At 38.4% G+C, this 17,035-nt stretch overlaps 2 protein-coding genes across 2 annotated transcripts in view; one reads left to right on the top strand and one right to left on the bottom strand.

Moving 5' to 3' along the window:
• The window catches only part of Cmss1 (cms1 ribosomal small subunit homolog), a 298,143-nt gene that overhangs the window by 231,785 nt on the left and 49,323 nt on the right, over window positions 1–17,035 (bottom strand). The gene's annotated exons all lie outside the window — the stretch shown is intronic.
• The window catches only part of LOC119825435 (filamin A-interacting protein 1-like), an 88,843-nt gene that overhangs the window by 29,891 nt on the left and 41,917 nt on the right, over window positions 1–17,035 (top strand). The window lies entirely within an intron of this gene.

Genomic DNA, 17,035 nt, shown 5'->3' with positions numbered 1-17,035 from the left:
CTACTTGTTTCAGCCTAAAATTCTAGCAAGTTGATTCCGACTTTGCAATACAGTTTCATAGCTCCAGCACAACTGGAACACCGCAGACAACAGCTGAGGAAGAGACTCATGATAACCAGCTAGTTGAACATTTACTCTACTCATGCGTTTGTGCAAGCAGCTATATGCTATATACCTCACTTAATTCAATGGTCTGTAAGGAAAGTAGTCCCCAGTAGCCTCAGTTTACGAATGGCAGACTGGAAATACAGAGAGATTATACAACTGGCATGCAGAGAGCTTAAGGTGTCTCTGCCCACAATCTGAGTAGTCAGCTTGGTTTCTGGAGGGCGGACTGCAGTGGAGTCACAACCAAGAGCAGGACGGATTAGACAGGGTCTAAATGCCTGTCCTCAAGTTGTAGTTCATGGAGGAATCCTCATGCTTTCACTTAAAAGAAGTTTGTGGAAGAATACAAGAGAAGTGAGGGAAATTCTAGAGAAAATGACGATAATCACAGCTACTAGTCAGATTTTACAAACACAAAATCTGTACATGCAATAGCTTTTGATCATTTTAATTGTGTAATCAATTTAATTCATGGAAAACTCTGTAAAAGTTTTAGTGGAACTATTTCCAATGATTTTAAAAGGCGCAACTTTTACTTTTAAGTCTGGTGCATTAATAACGCTTATTAAGATAAAAGTATGTGTTACAAAATAACCAAAACACCCTTCCCGTATAATCATGTGACACAGGAAATCAAACATGAGCTTTTGAAACTATAACCAAATGTTCTGTTTAAAATAAAGTTGATGTAAATAAATATTAACAAACATCAGACATTATTTTCTTTTAAAAGATATTTTTAGATGAAAAGAAAAGACTTCTCCGTTTCAGCCTCTAAAGAAATGAACACATAAAAATCCCTATCAAATATAATCAAAAGCATATTCACTATAATCTGTCGTGAAAAAAGGAGTACACACCTTATTTTTACTATGTAGGCTCAGGCCTTTTTAGTTGGCATAAAATTGGAAAAGAAATCTGATTTACATTAGTGTTAATAATTATTAAATTTCTATGAGATCTTTAGGCTCAGTGTTCACACACAGAGTCTTTCAACTTCACTTTCTGTGACTCTTCCTCTTGGTGTGTGCTTGCATGTGGAGGCTGGAAGTTCAGTGTCTTCCTCAATCACTGTCTATCTTCTTTTACAAGACAGGGTCCTCACTGACCCAAAGCCCATTGAGCTCCAGGGATCTGCCTGTCCCCATCCCAGCAGTGCTGGACAGAGTTAGACACACAGCACCTTGCTCAGCTAGGCACTGGTCATCACGTTTACATTTGGCAAGCACTACACTACGTCATCTCCCATTCCTTTCTGAAATTCTTATATGACCATCCAAGTCACTTTAAAACAAATCAAATATAGTATGATTTTAATTAGTCATGGTGATCAAAAGCAAAAATAGCTGAATTTATGCATGAGTACTAGACATTCATGAGTATTTGTTCAACTTTTACACATGATAGAAGGTCCTCTGTAGTGAGGTCTCTTAGCAGAGATCTCTAAAACCCTAATAACCCACTTTGGGGTTGGTGACAGTAGGATGACATAGAAATGAGAAGCTAAAGAACCCAGCTCAGAATCTGACTACTTCCTGGGAGTCTTAAAACAGTTGGGTCTTTTGCTTTCACTGTGCAAAATTTTCCCTAAACTACACTAAGTTACACATCAGTTTGCCACAAGAAATTATTCCTTTTTTTCTTTTTTCTTTTTTTGGCAACAGTATCAATCTTCAGAAAACACAGACTACTCAGTTCTAAAAAGGAAATAGAACAGATAATTCAAATTCTGATGTCAGGTAAATATAAATTCATTTCAATATATAAAGCTAAACTTTAAGTTGTTGGTTGTTTTGTTTGGAATTATATTTATTATGGTTATGTACTACTGAATGTTTTCATTACCAGAACCAAAGAACGGACCAGGTAGGATAGTTTTGACCTTCTGAGCCAGATCTTTTGACTACAAATATTTATTTTTAAAACATTATATTGAAAACTTAAAACACACCATTTAGACTAATAACCATAACAAGCCAGGGAGGAGAAGGCAGCAGGCACTGTTGTGGAGTTCTACAGCATTGACATATATTTAAAACATCTTTTAGGTGTATACATATTAAATATATATAATATTAGTATGAGCAAGTCCTGTAATCATGATATTATCTTCGATAAGACCGTAATGAACAATACCTATTGAACTTCCCCCTACAAGTGGCAAGTTTTTAAATAAGCAGTTAAGTTTTACTAAAACTAAAGTTAAATGTTATTAAATCATAGGAACAGGATGGTTCATTAAAGTTCTTTACCACAGTCATTTCTGCTCAAAAAGCAAAAAAACCTTATCTTCAGAAGCAAATCATATTTCTCTAATATTGACAATAGGCTACAATCAAATTTAGAAACATTTTCTATTTCTCATGTATGAGAGATGGTTAAAGAGGGGCCTCTGCCTCCTTTTGTATATGCTAGTGTGGTTTGTGTGTGTGTGTGCACGTGCACACGCGTGCACACAGTATTACATGAAACCTCCGTTCTAAGGTACCTTGTAGAATCAGCAAAGATGCAGCTGCTAACACTCATAAAACAAAACCACAAACACTGCCTTTTGGAAAGAGTCTTCCTGAATATAGCAATTTGTGGACCAATTCTCTCTCATACAATCATCAAAATGATTGTGTTTCAGTGTTTTTGCTATTTTAATGAAGTACTGTTACCAGGATCCTGCTCTGGCTTCCTGGTCCCCTGTTCTTGTGATATCCACAGTGAGAATTCAAATGCAACATAGAGAATGTAGTTAAAAAGACAGATGAGGTTATCAGAGAAGAATATGAAACACTCACAGGTTAGTGGACAATGACCTGAGGGATCACTGTGCTCATTAACATATTTAAGTAGGGTCTTACTGTTTTTCTAAAGTCTCTAAACAGACAGCTTTACTGAGAGGTTGTCCAGTCACGTGATTAAAGGCCCATTTGAATTAATGTATAAGACAGTGAACAATGTTATCTCCTTATTCTTCACTGAAAGTCGCAGGCTAGTCAGTATATTATATGCTTTTAGATAATTTAGAATGTCATGTCTCCACCCAGGGCCAGGACCTAGATCCCATTTTTCTGACCCGTAACCAAGTTTTTCAGTTTCAGTTCCTGTTTCACAGGCTGCTGATTAGGAGGGGTAAGGGTCCATCATCAATGAACTTTAAATCCACTAATACTGGAAGGACTAGTTACCCACCAGTTTCATGGATCATTAAATAACCTTTTGATTTTTTCTTAGTCTCTCTCCTCTCTCTCTCTCTGTGTGTGTGTGTGTGAGCGTGCATGTGTAGCTTGTGGCCACACTAAGTTGTCAGTTGGCTGGCTACAGAACTTAGTCCTGACTTCTGGAATTTGTGAAAACAAAGAAAACATTCCTGACTGGGTTCTATCCTTTGGGGACTTTTTACTCAAGGACTCTGTATGATGCTTAAAATTTAAAGTGACTGCCATTCATGAAGTTGAAGGAACTACCTCCACTCCAACTAGAAAATACACATTTCATACACAGAAATGCTATACTAATGGGGCATGTAGTCTTTTAAAAGGAAAACAGAACCTCTGCGAAAAGCATAGCAATTAGGTGGCTAACATCAGGGCAACAAATTTCCCCTGGCCTTCCTGTTGCCATGTGCCTGCCATTTTCCTCTATACTTTCCATTCGCTGTTTCAAACATGTGTTGCCACTTATTTGCCAGGAAAGGAATCTCTGACCTACTCTTTATGTATGATGAAATGGCAGACGGAACGGAGCCACAGACAGCACCATTAGCAGTTATTCACACTTCTGTTTTCTCTTAACTTCCTTTCCTCTAAAGTTTATTCCTCATATGCTAGGAGGGATGTGTAATCATAAAAACATCCGTGACTCATGCTTTAGAATATGGAACCACAGCAACTCCATGAAAAAGCAAATGGCTCCTCCTGCCAGAAGGCAGTAAGCCCTCTACAAAAGGACCATATCCAAACTCAGACCTTGATTAAAGTAGGTGAAGGGACTTTTGTCCAACTTTTGCCAGCTTCAGTTTCTTTTCTAGTGATCACTGCAAGTTTACCTAATGTTAACTCAGTCTTAAGGAGGCAGCTATTTCATGGGCTCAGGCTGCAGAAGAAAAAAAAATATGACAGAGGTTAGGGAAAAGGAAGGGTTTTTCCACTAGAGAAGAATGGATTTAAGGAGACAAAATATGCAAATCTAGTACTCATCTAAAGTACTAAGAAATAAATATTAGTTGTATTGTTTTGACTTACTGAAACCAGTATGCGACGGGAAACAATGACATTGCTATGTCGTCATACAACAGTAACAACAAACCTTAAATGACAAGCAGCAGAAACTACCTGTAATTTGCACTGATAGAAAAGATTGTCAGTCACAACATTAGGCCTTGTTCATAAGCAAAAATCAAATGCAGTGCCTCAAGAGTACCCAGATGTACAATGCAAAGTAAAGGGCTATCATACTAAACAAACAAAATAGTCCTGCGATTGACAAGCACGGAGCCCGTATCATCCCTTAGTGGAGGGCACCTGTAGCTTTTCCAATATGAGCACTGGGGACTGCTATTTGTTGAAAAGATTTGATGCTTTTGCCTAGGGTAGCAAATATGAAGATACAGTAACGTTTCATCATGTTGGCCATGAAAAATATTTACACACACATTCTCTGGGTAATGCACACCTGATTTGTGAATGTTCTTTCTATATAAAAAGCCCACTCAAAGTCCACTCAAAAAGATGACACCTGGAGAGCAAGATTACTTCCAGAGCTACTTAATTTTAAGCAGGCCTAACTGGCCTGAGGTTGCCATGGAAATGACAGGGAGGTATTCACCTGGAATCCAAAGTGGGGATGTAGAACACATTCGCTAATAAATATCATATTTTATGTAGCATGTGGGCTCTCAGCTGGTCTACAAAAAGTTGACCCAATATAGCTTAAAACCTATACATTTTCAAGCATATTGTTCTCCAGTGCATGTTGTAATAGTCGCAGTACATATAAATCTCTTGAACTATGCTATTATTATGCTGCAAAATCATCAGACTATCAGTTACTTAAACATAGGGTCTCAGTTTCAATGTGGGATTAGTATGCCTTCTACTAGCGTGAGAAACAACTCTATTCTTTTAACAATGCTGCTTTCATGGAGTAATATCTTAAAAGTAAACCTTTCAGATGTCCTTTTGCAAAACTGGGAATTTCCTAAGTTTGGAAGATTATTTACTTCCCTGCTTGCTATAAAACAGCAAACTGCCCAAAAATCTAAAGGGAAACTAAGTTCAGTATTACTGTTATATTTCTTCCATGAGAAGAAGAGAGGGGGAAACCCCTGACCTTTAAGAACATTAAATGATAAGAAAAAGGAAAAAAGGAAGTAGTAATCGTAACTGGAAAGGAGGGAAGAGCGCACCAGGTCACAGAACTAATGGGGTCAGTAACTCTTTTGTCCACATCTGACAGCAGCATGAGTGCACATCCGCATCCAAACAGATAACACACTCTGTGGAACACAGTGCCACTTTCTTGTGCACTTTTTCAGATGTAGATTTTTTTCAGATTCTTCCTCTGCATGAACAATACATGCAAAGATTTACATGCAGTGAGTAACTGGATTAGTATGCACCCAATCTATGTTCTTTATTATACAACTTCCAGTTGTAAAATTCTCAAATTAGGGATCTGTCTTAATTTCTAGCAGATAGCAAAAGAAATTAGGTTATAACAGTAGGTAAATAGTGTAGTAGGGATGGGCAGAACCCAGTTTACTAACGCCTGCTACATACTGGCTCTAGGATAACTGGCTTTTCTTCACGCAAAACTGATCTCCACTGAACGTGCTTAAAAAGAATGCCGAGCTTCAATACGAGGAAAGTTGTAGAACAGTTAATAGAAACAGCTCTGAACTCAGCAAAGAAGGAATTGAACTTGCTTCTACCTTCAAAGTGTTATGATGGGCAGTAAAATGTATATATTTTAGAAAGAGGATTCTACCAAATAGAAATCATCCTCAATCACAATAGAACTACTTCTATATAAAAAAAATCAACTATAAACAAAAAGCGGTTGTGGAGATGAAAGCAAATGGAAACCCTTTTGTGAAGGCATGTATATGTACAATAGAAGAATTAGCTATATGCTTTTTCTCAAACAAACAACTTTTGATTGTTTGTTTTTTCAAGATAGGGTTTCTCTATGTATCCCTGGCTGTCATAGAACTCACTATAGATCAAGCTGGCCTTGAACTCAGAGATCCACCTACCTCTGCCTCCAGAGTACTAGGATTAAAGGCATGTGCCACCACAGGATTAAACAACATAATCCTCAGTGATCTACCATGATTAGGTAAAATTTAGTTAGTCTTAAATCTGAGAAAAATACTTGAAATTCTATATAAAGTGAGCAATGCTTTTCAGCTGATGGTTAAACAATGTCCAGATGCTAAATTTGCCACTGGAGATGTTAGGCACATTCACTGAACACAAATGAGGAATGTCCAAACAGTCTCAGTGTCCAGGACTCCTCAAAGGAACAGACATGGAGCATTTTTGGTTCTTCACCCAAGCAAGGCACTGATACTTGTCTCTACAGTCATAATCCCATCATCTCTAATTTAGCTCTCTTTGTGGTCAGCATCAACAGGGTCTCCAAACTCTTTACAAGAAAAATGACAGAGCAATATAACACTTCAAGCTTATGCAAAAGAGAATTTAGAATGACTCTAGGCCTACAGAACTCATACAAACATGGCCATTACGTAGTCAGGTTGAGGATAAAATATGATTGACCTATAGATCAGTCACATTACTCTCCTATCTTCTGGAAGTTCTAGATAATATGAGATAAAGGTAGCTTCCTGACTATGATGATAACAAGAAATGGATACTTTTTTATTAGATGAGATTCTTGGAATTGCAGAGGAAATTTTACCACCAGTGAGACAATAAGACCATCAAGAGGGTAGGCCAGTCATAAGAACAAGAGAAGCAGAGGCAGCATGCCAAGTCTGGAGCCTGAATTCATTTCCTTTCTCCCAGATTTATTTGCTTTTTTTGGTGTGTGTGTGTGTGTGTGTGTGTGTAGTGGTGGGAAGGCGCATGATAGATTATGATTTATTTCATCATTGTTTAAGCTACTAGGAGCCCAGTTAATCTGTTGTGACTTGAGGCATACTTGCCTCTGCCATTTGTTAGGATACTTACATTCTGGACCACTTAAGAATCGGTAAACTATTTTTAGGCTAGTATGCAGTAGAGGGAAGTAGGTTCAAGTTTCCAAAGCCTATAACTCTACAAAGATAGGAAGCCATTTGAATAAATTATACTTTACACAAAATCAGACACATGTCTAGTAATCTAGAGCTCTGTGAAAAGTTGCCCAATCCAAACTGGCTTCCTCCAGGAAGTATCAATCACATGAGAAACTTCCCCCAGAGAACACAGAATGAGACTGCCACCACCTACTACTCATGATGGCTAGCTATAAAGCCCAGGGGAAGCTTTCCAGTGTCTCCTAGCTCATCTATCTTTGTTAAAGATCAAAACACAGATGCTATTCTATTCACTGGGCTTATTTATATCTGAGACAAAGCTATGCGTTTTGGCAGCTGAGTCAATCAAAGTGAAAATGCTGAGATGCAAACCCTTGAGAAGTTAACCTAAAGTCCAGTACATTATGGCCATATAAAAGGTTTTAGCATACTAATCTTGTGAGTGTTTCTTACATAGTTTTCCAACTGATTTTTCTATATTAGATTACATGAGTCTAATATCCATTGCTGACAGTGAAATAGACTGCGTATCCTCAGGCACACACACATCACACAGACACACCTTAAAATGCAAAACAACTATTTAACTTACATAGATAGAGCGACCTGACAACCTGGTCAGGCAAACAAAACACCAAATGTGGCTTTCTCTTCGGCAGCAGTTTTTAAACCAAATGAACTTAAATTTGACTTCATGTTGTCATAGGTAACAAGGGCAAAGTTTGATAAATTTTATGGTCTCCCTTATCCTACAAGAGGCTGGGACTGCAAAGAGCTCCACCGTCCAAGTCAGGCTAAACTAGAAACAAACCCAACTGCAGGGGATTGAAACTGCTTTCCTTACAACCTGACATTAGGAAAAGGAAAGTACTAACCCAATGAGGAAGATGGGAACAGGGTAGCCCACATGAGAATCTGTAGTCAGATTCATATTTATTTGGGTGGTCCAAAACTAAACCAGAAAGTAGACAAAACAAAAACAAACAAAACAACAATAGCATGTGCTGAAGCTTTTAATAGAACTTTGGGGCTGAAAATATCCCAAGCTACAAATCAGTAGAAACTCTTTCTGGCAGATGTTACTTTCTACACAATGTTCAATGAATCCCAAAATATAAAGTTCTCAATATATGAGCTCATATAAAAATCAGAAACACACCAGAAATTAACACACAATGATTGTAACTAAAAGAAACAGAATTAGATCTACTAAGTCCTTAGACATAAACTGCCAGGCAGCATGAGAACTGTGTTTTATTGGTTAAAAGAAAAGCAAGAGGATAATAGCACCTGCTTAGACAGGAGACTTCTAACAGTGGCCATTGTAGGGGTGAAAGAGAAACCTTTGGAAACAAGGTATATAACAACTGTCAATCAAGCAGTGTCACTAGTGAATAGGACGAATCTGAGGATGTACAGTCATACTACCATATGACCAATGTCCTCTGATGGAGCTCCACAGAGTACAGTCTGAAAAGCCAAACGGATGGGACAGATGGAAGAGCAGATAATGCATGTGAAGGCAGAAAATGCATGTGAAGACAAAAAAAAAAAAAAAGCTTAACATGTGTCTAATCTAAGTACGTTTCCAAGCAGAAATGAGTAAGCACTGCTCAGAAGCCATGTTCGAAAAGTTAATATTGGCTGAGAATTTTCTAGAAATGAAATACCAATCTTCAGAGTCAGTGAAATATCAATGGAAACTAGGAAAGACAAAATAAATTTGTGCTTAGGCACAGCACACTAAAACTATACTCTCAAAGATAAAAGTTAGATCATAAGGACAACCAAAGAAATAAAGGAATGGCAATTAGAAAGATGATAGACTATTCAATAGACAATACCTTAAGCCAGAGCGGAATAATATTATCTATGAGCTAACAGAAAACCAGTGTCAGCCAAGAAGCCTATACACGGAAAAATCTTAAGAGCAGAGGTGAAACAAATTCAAATAAATAAAAAGAGAATGTATAAAGAACAGACTTCCACTTTAAAAGCTTCAAAACAATGATGGAAATTTATCCCAGATGAAAAACTGAAATATAAAGATAATATAAGCAAGCAATTATACTGGAGCATCTAAGCCACCATCCACTAAAACTGTAACAGAAACTATGAACAACAATAGCTTACAACAACAAATTTGGAGTGTGTCATCACAGCTTAAAAACAAACACAAACAAAACTCTAGAAAGGATTAAAACATTGGGAATCCTGAAATATTAAGATTTAAGATGAGAGGAAGAGCTTACAGGGTAAATGATCCCTAACAGAACAGGAACACAACACGTAACTTCCAAAGTAGATAGGGAGGTGGAAGAGATAGCTCTGCTCTTCAGAGCTAGGTCACCAGGTGTGGTGGCACACATCTTCAACTGGGAGTGGGGGTGGCCAAAGGCAGGCAGATATCTGTGAGTTGAAGGCCAGTTTGGTCTACAACACAAGTTTCCAGCCAGTCAGAAATATACAGTGAAAACTTGTCTCAAAAAAATATAAACAAAAATTCTGGCTGTTCTTCCAAAGGACCCAAGTAGAACTCCCAGCACCTACTGCCTCTAACTCCAGCTCCGGGGATATGACACCCTTTTCAGGTTTGTAGGGCATACACATACATGTGGCAAATACACATGTGCACACACACAAGAAAATAAAAAGGTAATCCAAATATGTCAACAATTACTGCAAATTACTAAATGCCATTGCTAGAGACAAAGGTTGCAAATTGGAGTAAAACAATTCTATCAACATTAATTCCTAACTATGAGATTTACTAGAACACAAGGTAGTAAAGTTGAAAGTAAAGGGTCAGAAAAACAGGATGAACTGACCGACTATTAACCAAAAGGAAGTTGTTTACGTTCCTACAATGACAGAAGACAAAGTGAACTGAAAGGTAGAAAGCAGCCATAAAAGTCAAGGGGTGTTGTCTGAAACCTCAAAGCCCATTCTCGGTAACATACTTCTTCGAATAAGGCCACACCTTCTAATCCTTCTCAAATAGTGCCACTCCCTGGTAACTAAGCATTCAAATACATGAGCATATCAAGGTTGTTCTTATTTAAATCATCACAGAATGCATGACTTCCAGATAAAGAAATAATAGATGGGGACAGAGATGAGTTCCTGATTGGCCCCTTCCTAACTGAAAGAGTCCCACTAATGAGGAGGCCACTGATGACCATAAGAAGTTCATGAAGGGACATGGGAAGTACTGAGACTTGCAAAAGTGGCAAAAACAGCTTCCTAGAAAACACCTGCTTAGACACTAGGCAGACAGCCTCCAGACAGGCAGCATGGTTACTGTCTGTTTTGTTTGCCTGTGCTTTGAGTTGTTTTGGTCATAGGGTGTTCATATGTAACTCAACCTGGCCTTGGACTCAGTCCTCCCACAACCTCTCTAGTGCTGGGACTTCAGAAGTACAGACCTACACCCGACTTCCTGCTGGGATTTCATAAGTACAGTTCTATACATGACTTCCTGCTGGGATTTCAGAAGTACAGCCCTACACCTGACTTCCTGCTGGGCTCCCAAGCACTAACACTAACCTTGTAAAATGAAACCAAAATCAGTTTCCTGTTTGGGGGCAAACTCTTGTCTGATGAGTATTATTGAATCTTGTTTTTAAACATACTGACTTGGGGCTGGAGATATCACTTACCTGTTAAGAGCAGTTGACCTTGCAGAGGACCTGGGTTCAATTCCCAGCACCTATGGGGTATTTCATAATCATTTGTAACTAGAGCTCCAGGGGATGATGTCCTTGTCTACCTTCATGGGTACCAAGCCGAGTAGGGACAGACTTAAATGGTTCAGGGAGGCAAAGCACTTTTGCCCTTTGTGGTGGTTTCTAAGAAGATTGCCCCAAACGGAGTGGCACTCTTAGGAGGTATGGCCCTGTTGGAGGCAAACTCTGAACACATGAAATAAAATAAGTAAATAAGTTGACTTCCTAATGTTTATTCTACTCAGGAGAAAATAGCTGTGATGCTATTCCTTATATAATTATATATGCAATCATGAATTCTACCTTCAAATATTTAGGGTGATATTAAAATGTATCCTTCAGGACCAGAGATTTCCTTGCCTCTGCCTCCTGAGTGCTGGAATTAAAGGTGTGTGCCACCATTGCCCGGCACTGTAATATATTTTTAAATAGAACCTTCATTGAATAGAGTAGGTCCAACAGATAGTAGAAAAACTACAGAGATCAAAGTGATGCTAATATTTTCTGGCTCTTTCAAAGTTACCTATTTTTAAAGTTTATTATTAAGTACAAACTGGGTCTAAGAAAAGGGCTATTCTTTTTCCTTAGATAACAAATTCTCCATCTACATGAAAAGCTCAGTCAAAGTAGTTTCTTTAAAGGCACATTCCTTAAGACATGGAATATAATCTATTTGACAAAGTTCCTTTAAAAAATAAGACTAGATAAAATTCTAAGGACAGTCTGTACTGGCAAGAGACAAGAAGACTAATAGGTCTTTTCCGTCTATAATTTCTGAGATTCGAGGGTTTTTTACTCCTACAGTAATACTTGTGAGTCCAACAATTTCTCAAAACTATTATTAGTTGCCAAGGAAACACAAAATGTTTGTCAGAATAAATAAGCAAATGGATTGGACCTAAATAGCAGGCTTTTCCTGCTTCCCATGCAATGGTGACATCGTGTTTATGCCTATTCATTCTCTCCAAGCCACTCTGCTCACCTACTTGGCAGGCCTGCTCATGAGAATGCCGCATCTATCTCATAGAGTTACATGGGAAAAAGAACAAGAGATCTCTGTTCCACACAAGTCCTTCCTTCACTCTGTGAAGAACGAGGCCATGCAATGTTGAGGGATAGCAGGAAGCAGCTGGGTTTGTGACCATTCTATCAAGAATATGTAAATGCATGCTTTAAAATGACTCAATGTCTACAGAAAAGCAACCAACATGATTAAAATGTATAAATTTAGAAAGACACATCTCTCTCTCTCTCTCTCTCTCTCTCTCTCTCTCTCTCTCACACACACACACACACACACACACCACAATATAAAGTGACTGAATTATTAACCAACTGGCAATATTTATCTGGCAGAATTATATGTAAAATTTCTACACTTTTTTGTCTTTCTATATTAGGAAGATACCTATTAATCCTAAAATAAAAGCAAAACTGAACTTCTTAGGCTGCTGGTCTAGGTAATCAACATCAGCTGAAGCCTAAGTAGAAATAGTCAAAGGGCTTCTGGAGACTTCAGAACTATGGACGCCTCCCAAACACAGGCTGTACAGAAGCGTGAGAGAGCCCATGTGCCTATCTAGTGTCACCATCATCTACATGTATAACCCAGGTACAATCTGTTCACTTTTGTCATTGGGCTCTCTGAGCACAGTAATTGCTGCCCTGAACAAGTAGTAGTTTGGGTGGTATCAATATCATCAAAGCAGGAAGATGTTACCCAGAGAACAAAATGAAGAATGAAAGGAAGTCTACATTGCCTGTATATGTTGTGTGATATTTTGATTGTGTTCTCACAAATAAAGGTTGCTTGGAGCCAGAGGGTGGAGCCAGCCACTAGCTGACCAAAATTAACCATAGAGGTTTGGAGGATTGTAGACAGAGAGACAGAGAGGAAGTAGTAAGGTGGAGATGAGAGAGTATCTCAGCTTTTTGGATGGAGGAACAGAAGAGGGGGTGACCGGCAGCTGCTCCCTGCTTCTCTGATCTTTAAGGTTCTTACCCCTATATTGAACTCCCGATTTTTTTATTGATAAAGATTAATTAGAATTAACGCTTCATGTATAGTGCTCAATCCCTCAGCTCTTATACAAGAAAGCTGAGGGACTAGCATCATAATCTAGATCCTTGGCGGTTTATTGATGCTCAGGGGCAAAACTGCTGCTTTACACCAAGGCTTCATGAGAATACATTAGCACTGAGGACTGTACTGCTGGCAATCCAACTTTAACCAAAAACAATGGAGGGCATCTTAGGGTTTCTATTGCTCTGAAGAGACACCATGACAACGGCAACTCTTATAAAGAAAAAGAGTTAACTGTGGTGGCAGCTTACAGTTCAGAGGTTCAGTCCATTATCTTCATGGTGGGGAACAAGGCAGCATGCAGGCATATGTGGTATTAGAAAAGAAGCTGAGCATTCTTATTCTGACATCTTGACTGACAGGTAACAGGAAGTGGTCCGAAGCACTGGGTGGTCATTGAGCATATACGAGACCACAAAGCCCAACCCCACAGTGACACACTTCTAACAAGACCTCACCTACTCCAACAAGGCCACACCTCCTAAAAGTGCCACACCCTTTGCCTCCCTGAGTCATCCAAGACTGTCCTTACTCTGTTCAGGTTACCAAACTGTACCAAGTACATCATGAAGTTTACTGCTTTCCTTTTTTCCTAACAATCATCCTTCCTTACCTTTGGGGATTAAGTTCTAAGATGTTCTGTGTGTGCCTGAAGTTAAGGACAGTAGGGTAATACTGAACTCCACAAAAGTGTTTTTCTTATGCACATATATCTCTGATAAATTTTAATTCATAAGTTAGGTATAGCAAGAGCTTAACAACAATAAATAATGATAAAATAGCAGAAGCACACAATATAATATGGTAAAACCTTTTATGGCTTCAGGGTTGTTTCTACTTAATGCTTGCAAAGTAATGGTTAAGAAAGGTTAGCGTTTTCCCCTGTATTATGTCAGGAAAAAAGGAAACACATCATGCCCAGAGAGATGGCTACTACCTAATAGGTTGAAACAGAGCTCACAGGTAGCAAGGTATACTAACCAACCCATTTAGGATAAAGAATCATCACTGGGCATTTGAAGAAAGTTCAGTTTGTCACTGTTCTCTAGCATATATTTGATGACAAAAAAGAAACAGACAAGGAGAAATAGTATCTAAGAAATAAGACCTGCCCCCTCACAAAGAATAATTGGCTTGATATGTTTAACAGCACACAATAATTGTATTAAAAAGAATGAGATTGTGCTTATGGCTAGCAATGACTGACTTTACTAATGATATGGTTGCTGTAATCTTCATAATAACCTTATTAGCTTGAACCACATGAAATTAAGTCATGGACAACTACTCCTGACATATAAGAAGTACGTTTTAGGCTGGTAGTGCAGCTCAGGTGGTAAAGTGCTTGCCTAGCATGCAGAAGGCATAAGCAAAGCAGTGCATGTATACTCCTAGGCAGAGAGAGGCATGAGATCCATCAGTCCAATCAGTCTCAGCTACACAGCAAGTTTGAGACTGGGCTACCTATGACTGTCTCAGGAAAAAGGAGAGAGAGAGAAAAAGAGAGAGAGAGAAAAGGAAGGAAGAAAAGGAAAAAAGTAGTCTTCTATGTTTAAATTTAGTTAGGCCTTCCTGGTCTTCAGCCTTTTTATCTAAAAACCTCTTTTCTTATATTAGAAAGTAATTAACTCTGTAGGAAAGGTCTTCTGTTCCTTTGTTAAATGACACCTTAACCAACTGCTTATTTAGATCACAAAGGCAGATGGCTAATTGTAGAAAAGGGCCTTACCTTAATTTGTTGTTTTGCTTATTTATAGGAAACTCGTAATGATAGGATGAAGAGAAGCATAGGATAACTGGCCAGAACTAGACAAGAAAGTAAATTTTTTCTCAGCCAATTTTAAAGTGCAGTAATCCTAACTCAACTATTTTCATAATGAGTATATGTAAGAAGGAAACAAAAACTACAGTTCAAGATGAAATATCCTAGGAAGAGGGAAAGAAATGAAAATCTACTCAGCAGCTCATGAGAGCCAATGAGGCACAACAGATGGCTAGCCGGAATTTGCAGATACAGCTCTGGTGGTGGTTGTGTCCAATGAAGACCTGTACGTTATCACTCTGGTGCTCTAACTTTATTAGAGATGTCATGTTGCTACCACGTCCTATAAAACTGTCCTGGTGCATATATAAACCCATGTCTCCAATGTGAATAACACCCATAGGATTAGTTAATGAACAGCTGGGGTAGCACTGACGGTGAAATGTGCAATGACACTGAGTCTTGCTTTCCTAGTTCATCCTATGTCTGCAGAAAACAGTTGTAAATATCTCAAGTAAATCACAGTAGTCCTTTGCTAATGACAGACACCACTGAGCAAGCCTCTGAAGAATTAAGTTCAAGATTATGTCAAATATTGCTTAAGTCCTTGCATCATAACTTCCATTACTGTGCAGCCTTGGTCAAGACACCCCAGTCTGTTTCTTCATCTGAAAAGTATTGATAATTCTATCTCAAAATGTGTGGAAAGATTAAATGATGGTATGCACATAAAACCCAAAGGATGGCCATTGGCATGATGTAAAAGATCGGTAAACAAGGGAGGGTTATTATAGGTTACTGAAGAATCTGCTTACATACCATGACCTTAGTTGGAAAGCTGAATCATAGTGGCCAGAGACCAGTGCCTCCGAGAGCAATAGGGCACCAAGTAAGGCATACAAGCCTCACTTCTCTTTTGTCTTGCTTAGGAAACTGCATCTGTTCAGTTCCTCCATGTTCAGAACAGAGCTATAGAGAAAGAGGAATAACGTCATAGGGGATATGGGAAGTCAAAGAATGAAAATGAATGGGAAGTATGAGCACAAAATTGTGAAGAGGAAATAGGTGGCGGTTTCAAATCTTTGGAAATTTTTCATTAAAAGGAGAAAAAGCACAGCGAGCCATGAACTGCTCACTTCTAGATAAAAGTATTAGATGCTGTGAGTCCATGTTTCATGCGACTTTCATCAGTCACTTTATCTCAAAATAGAAAAAGCATCAACTGTCTCAATGGGTATATTTAACATACAGAAACTAAAAAGATCACGATGTACTTCTCAAACACAGAAAAACAGCAAAATTAATAAACCAACATCTAACGTATCAAGACAATACTGCAAAGCAAATATTAAATTCTAGTAAATTAAGATGAAGGGTATGTTCATTCACTTGTCTTTCAATAGCTGTCTAAAAGACAGCTTGGCTGTCTCAGTGAGAGACTCACTTTTCCAGTGAGACCATGCTTACTTGGGGCCGTGCTCCCAACAACACCACCTCGAGACTCTGCAACCATCCTCTCAAGTTGTGTCGCCCCCCCCCCCCCGTGTCCCCACTCCAGCCAAAAGAAATAAGCCCACCATTTTCATTATTCCTCCTAGACAAACACATGAAAACAGTAACTCGACAGACATACTAGGAAGCAATCCTATTTTAATGTGATTTTAAAAGGGGTTTTAGATAAACTCAAGCTACTAAAACTACTCATCTGAAGCCTCGACATCTCTAATTTATTTTTCAGATTCATAGATTTGGCACAGAACTTCTCTTACTGATGTTCAAGGTAATTAGGAGGTCAGCACTCAGTTACAAGGAGGAAGATTTCTATACAAGGAAATCTGTCCCACATTAGTGAGTAAAAGATTTAATCCAGTCATATTTGGCCAATGTTTTCCTTCTTGTGTCTTTAAGTTTTTGTCTTATTTGGTCGGTAGGAGAACAGATTAAAATGGTTCTGAAGTTCTATTTTTATACATTGTCCTGCAAGTACAGCACAAAACATTTAATTTCTTTAAAAATATTTTCCCTGCCAACACTTCTGATTAGTTTTAAATGCTTTCGTTAAAACACAGGCATGCAGAAATGAGCAAAAAGGAGGTTCTTTCAGT

This window comes from Arvicola amphibius, chromosome 10 (genome assembly GCF_903992535.2).
Source record: "Arvicola amphibius chromosome 10, mArvAmp1.2, whole genome shotgun sequence".
Classification (NCBI taxonomy): domain Eukaryota; kingdom Metazoa; phylum Chordata; class Mammalia; order Rodentia; family Cricetidae; genus Arvicola; species Arvicola amphibius.
Note: the sequence above shows the minus strand (reverse complement) of the source record. Positions and strands in the feature narration are given on the sequence as shown.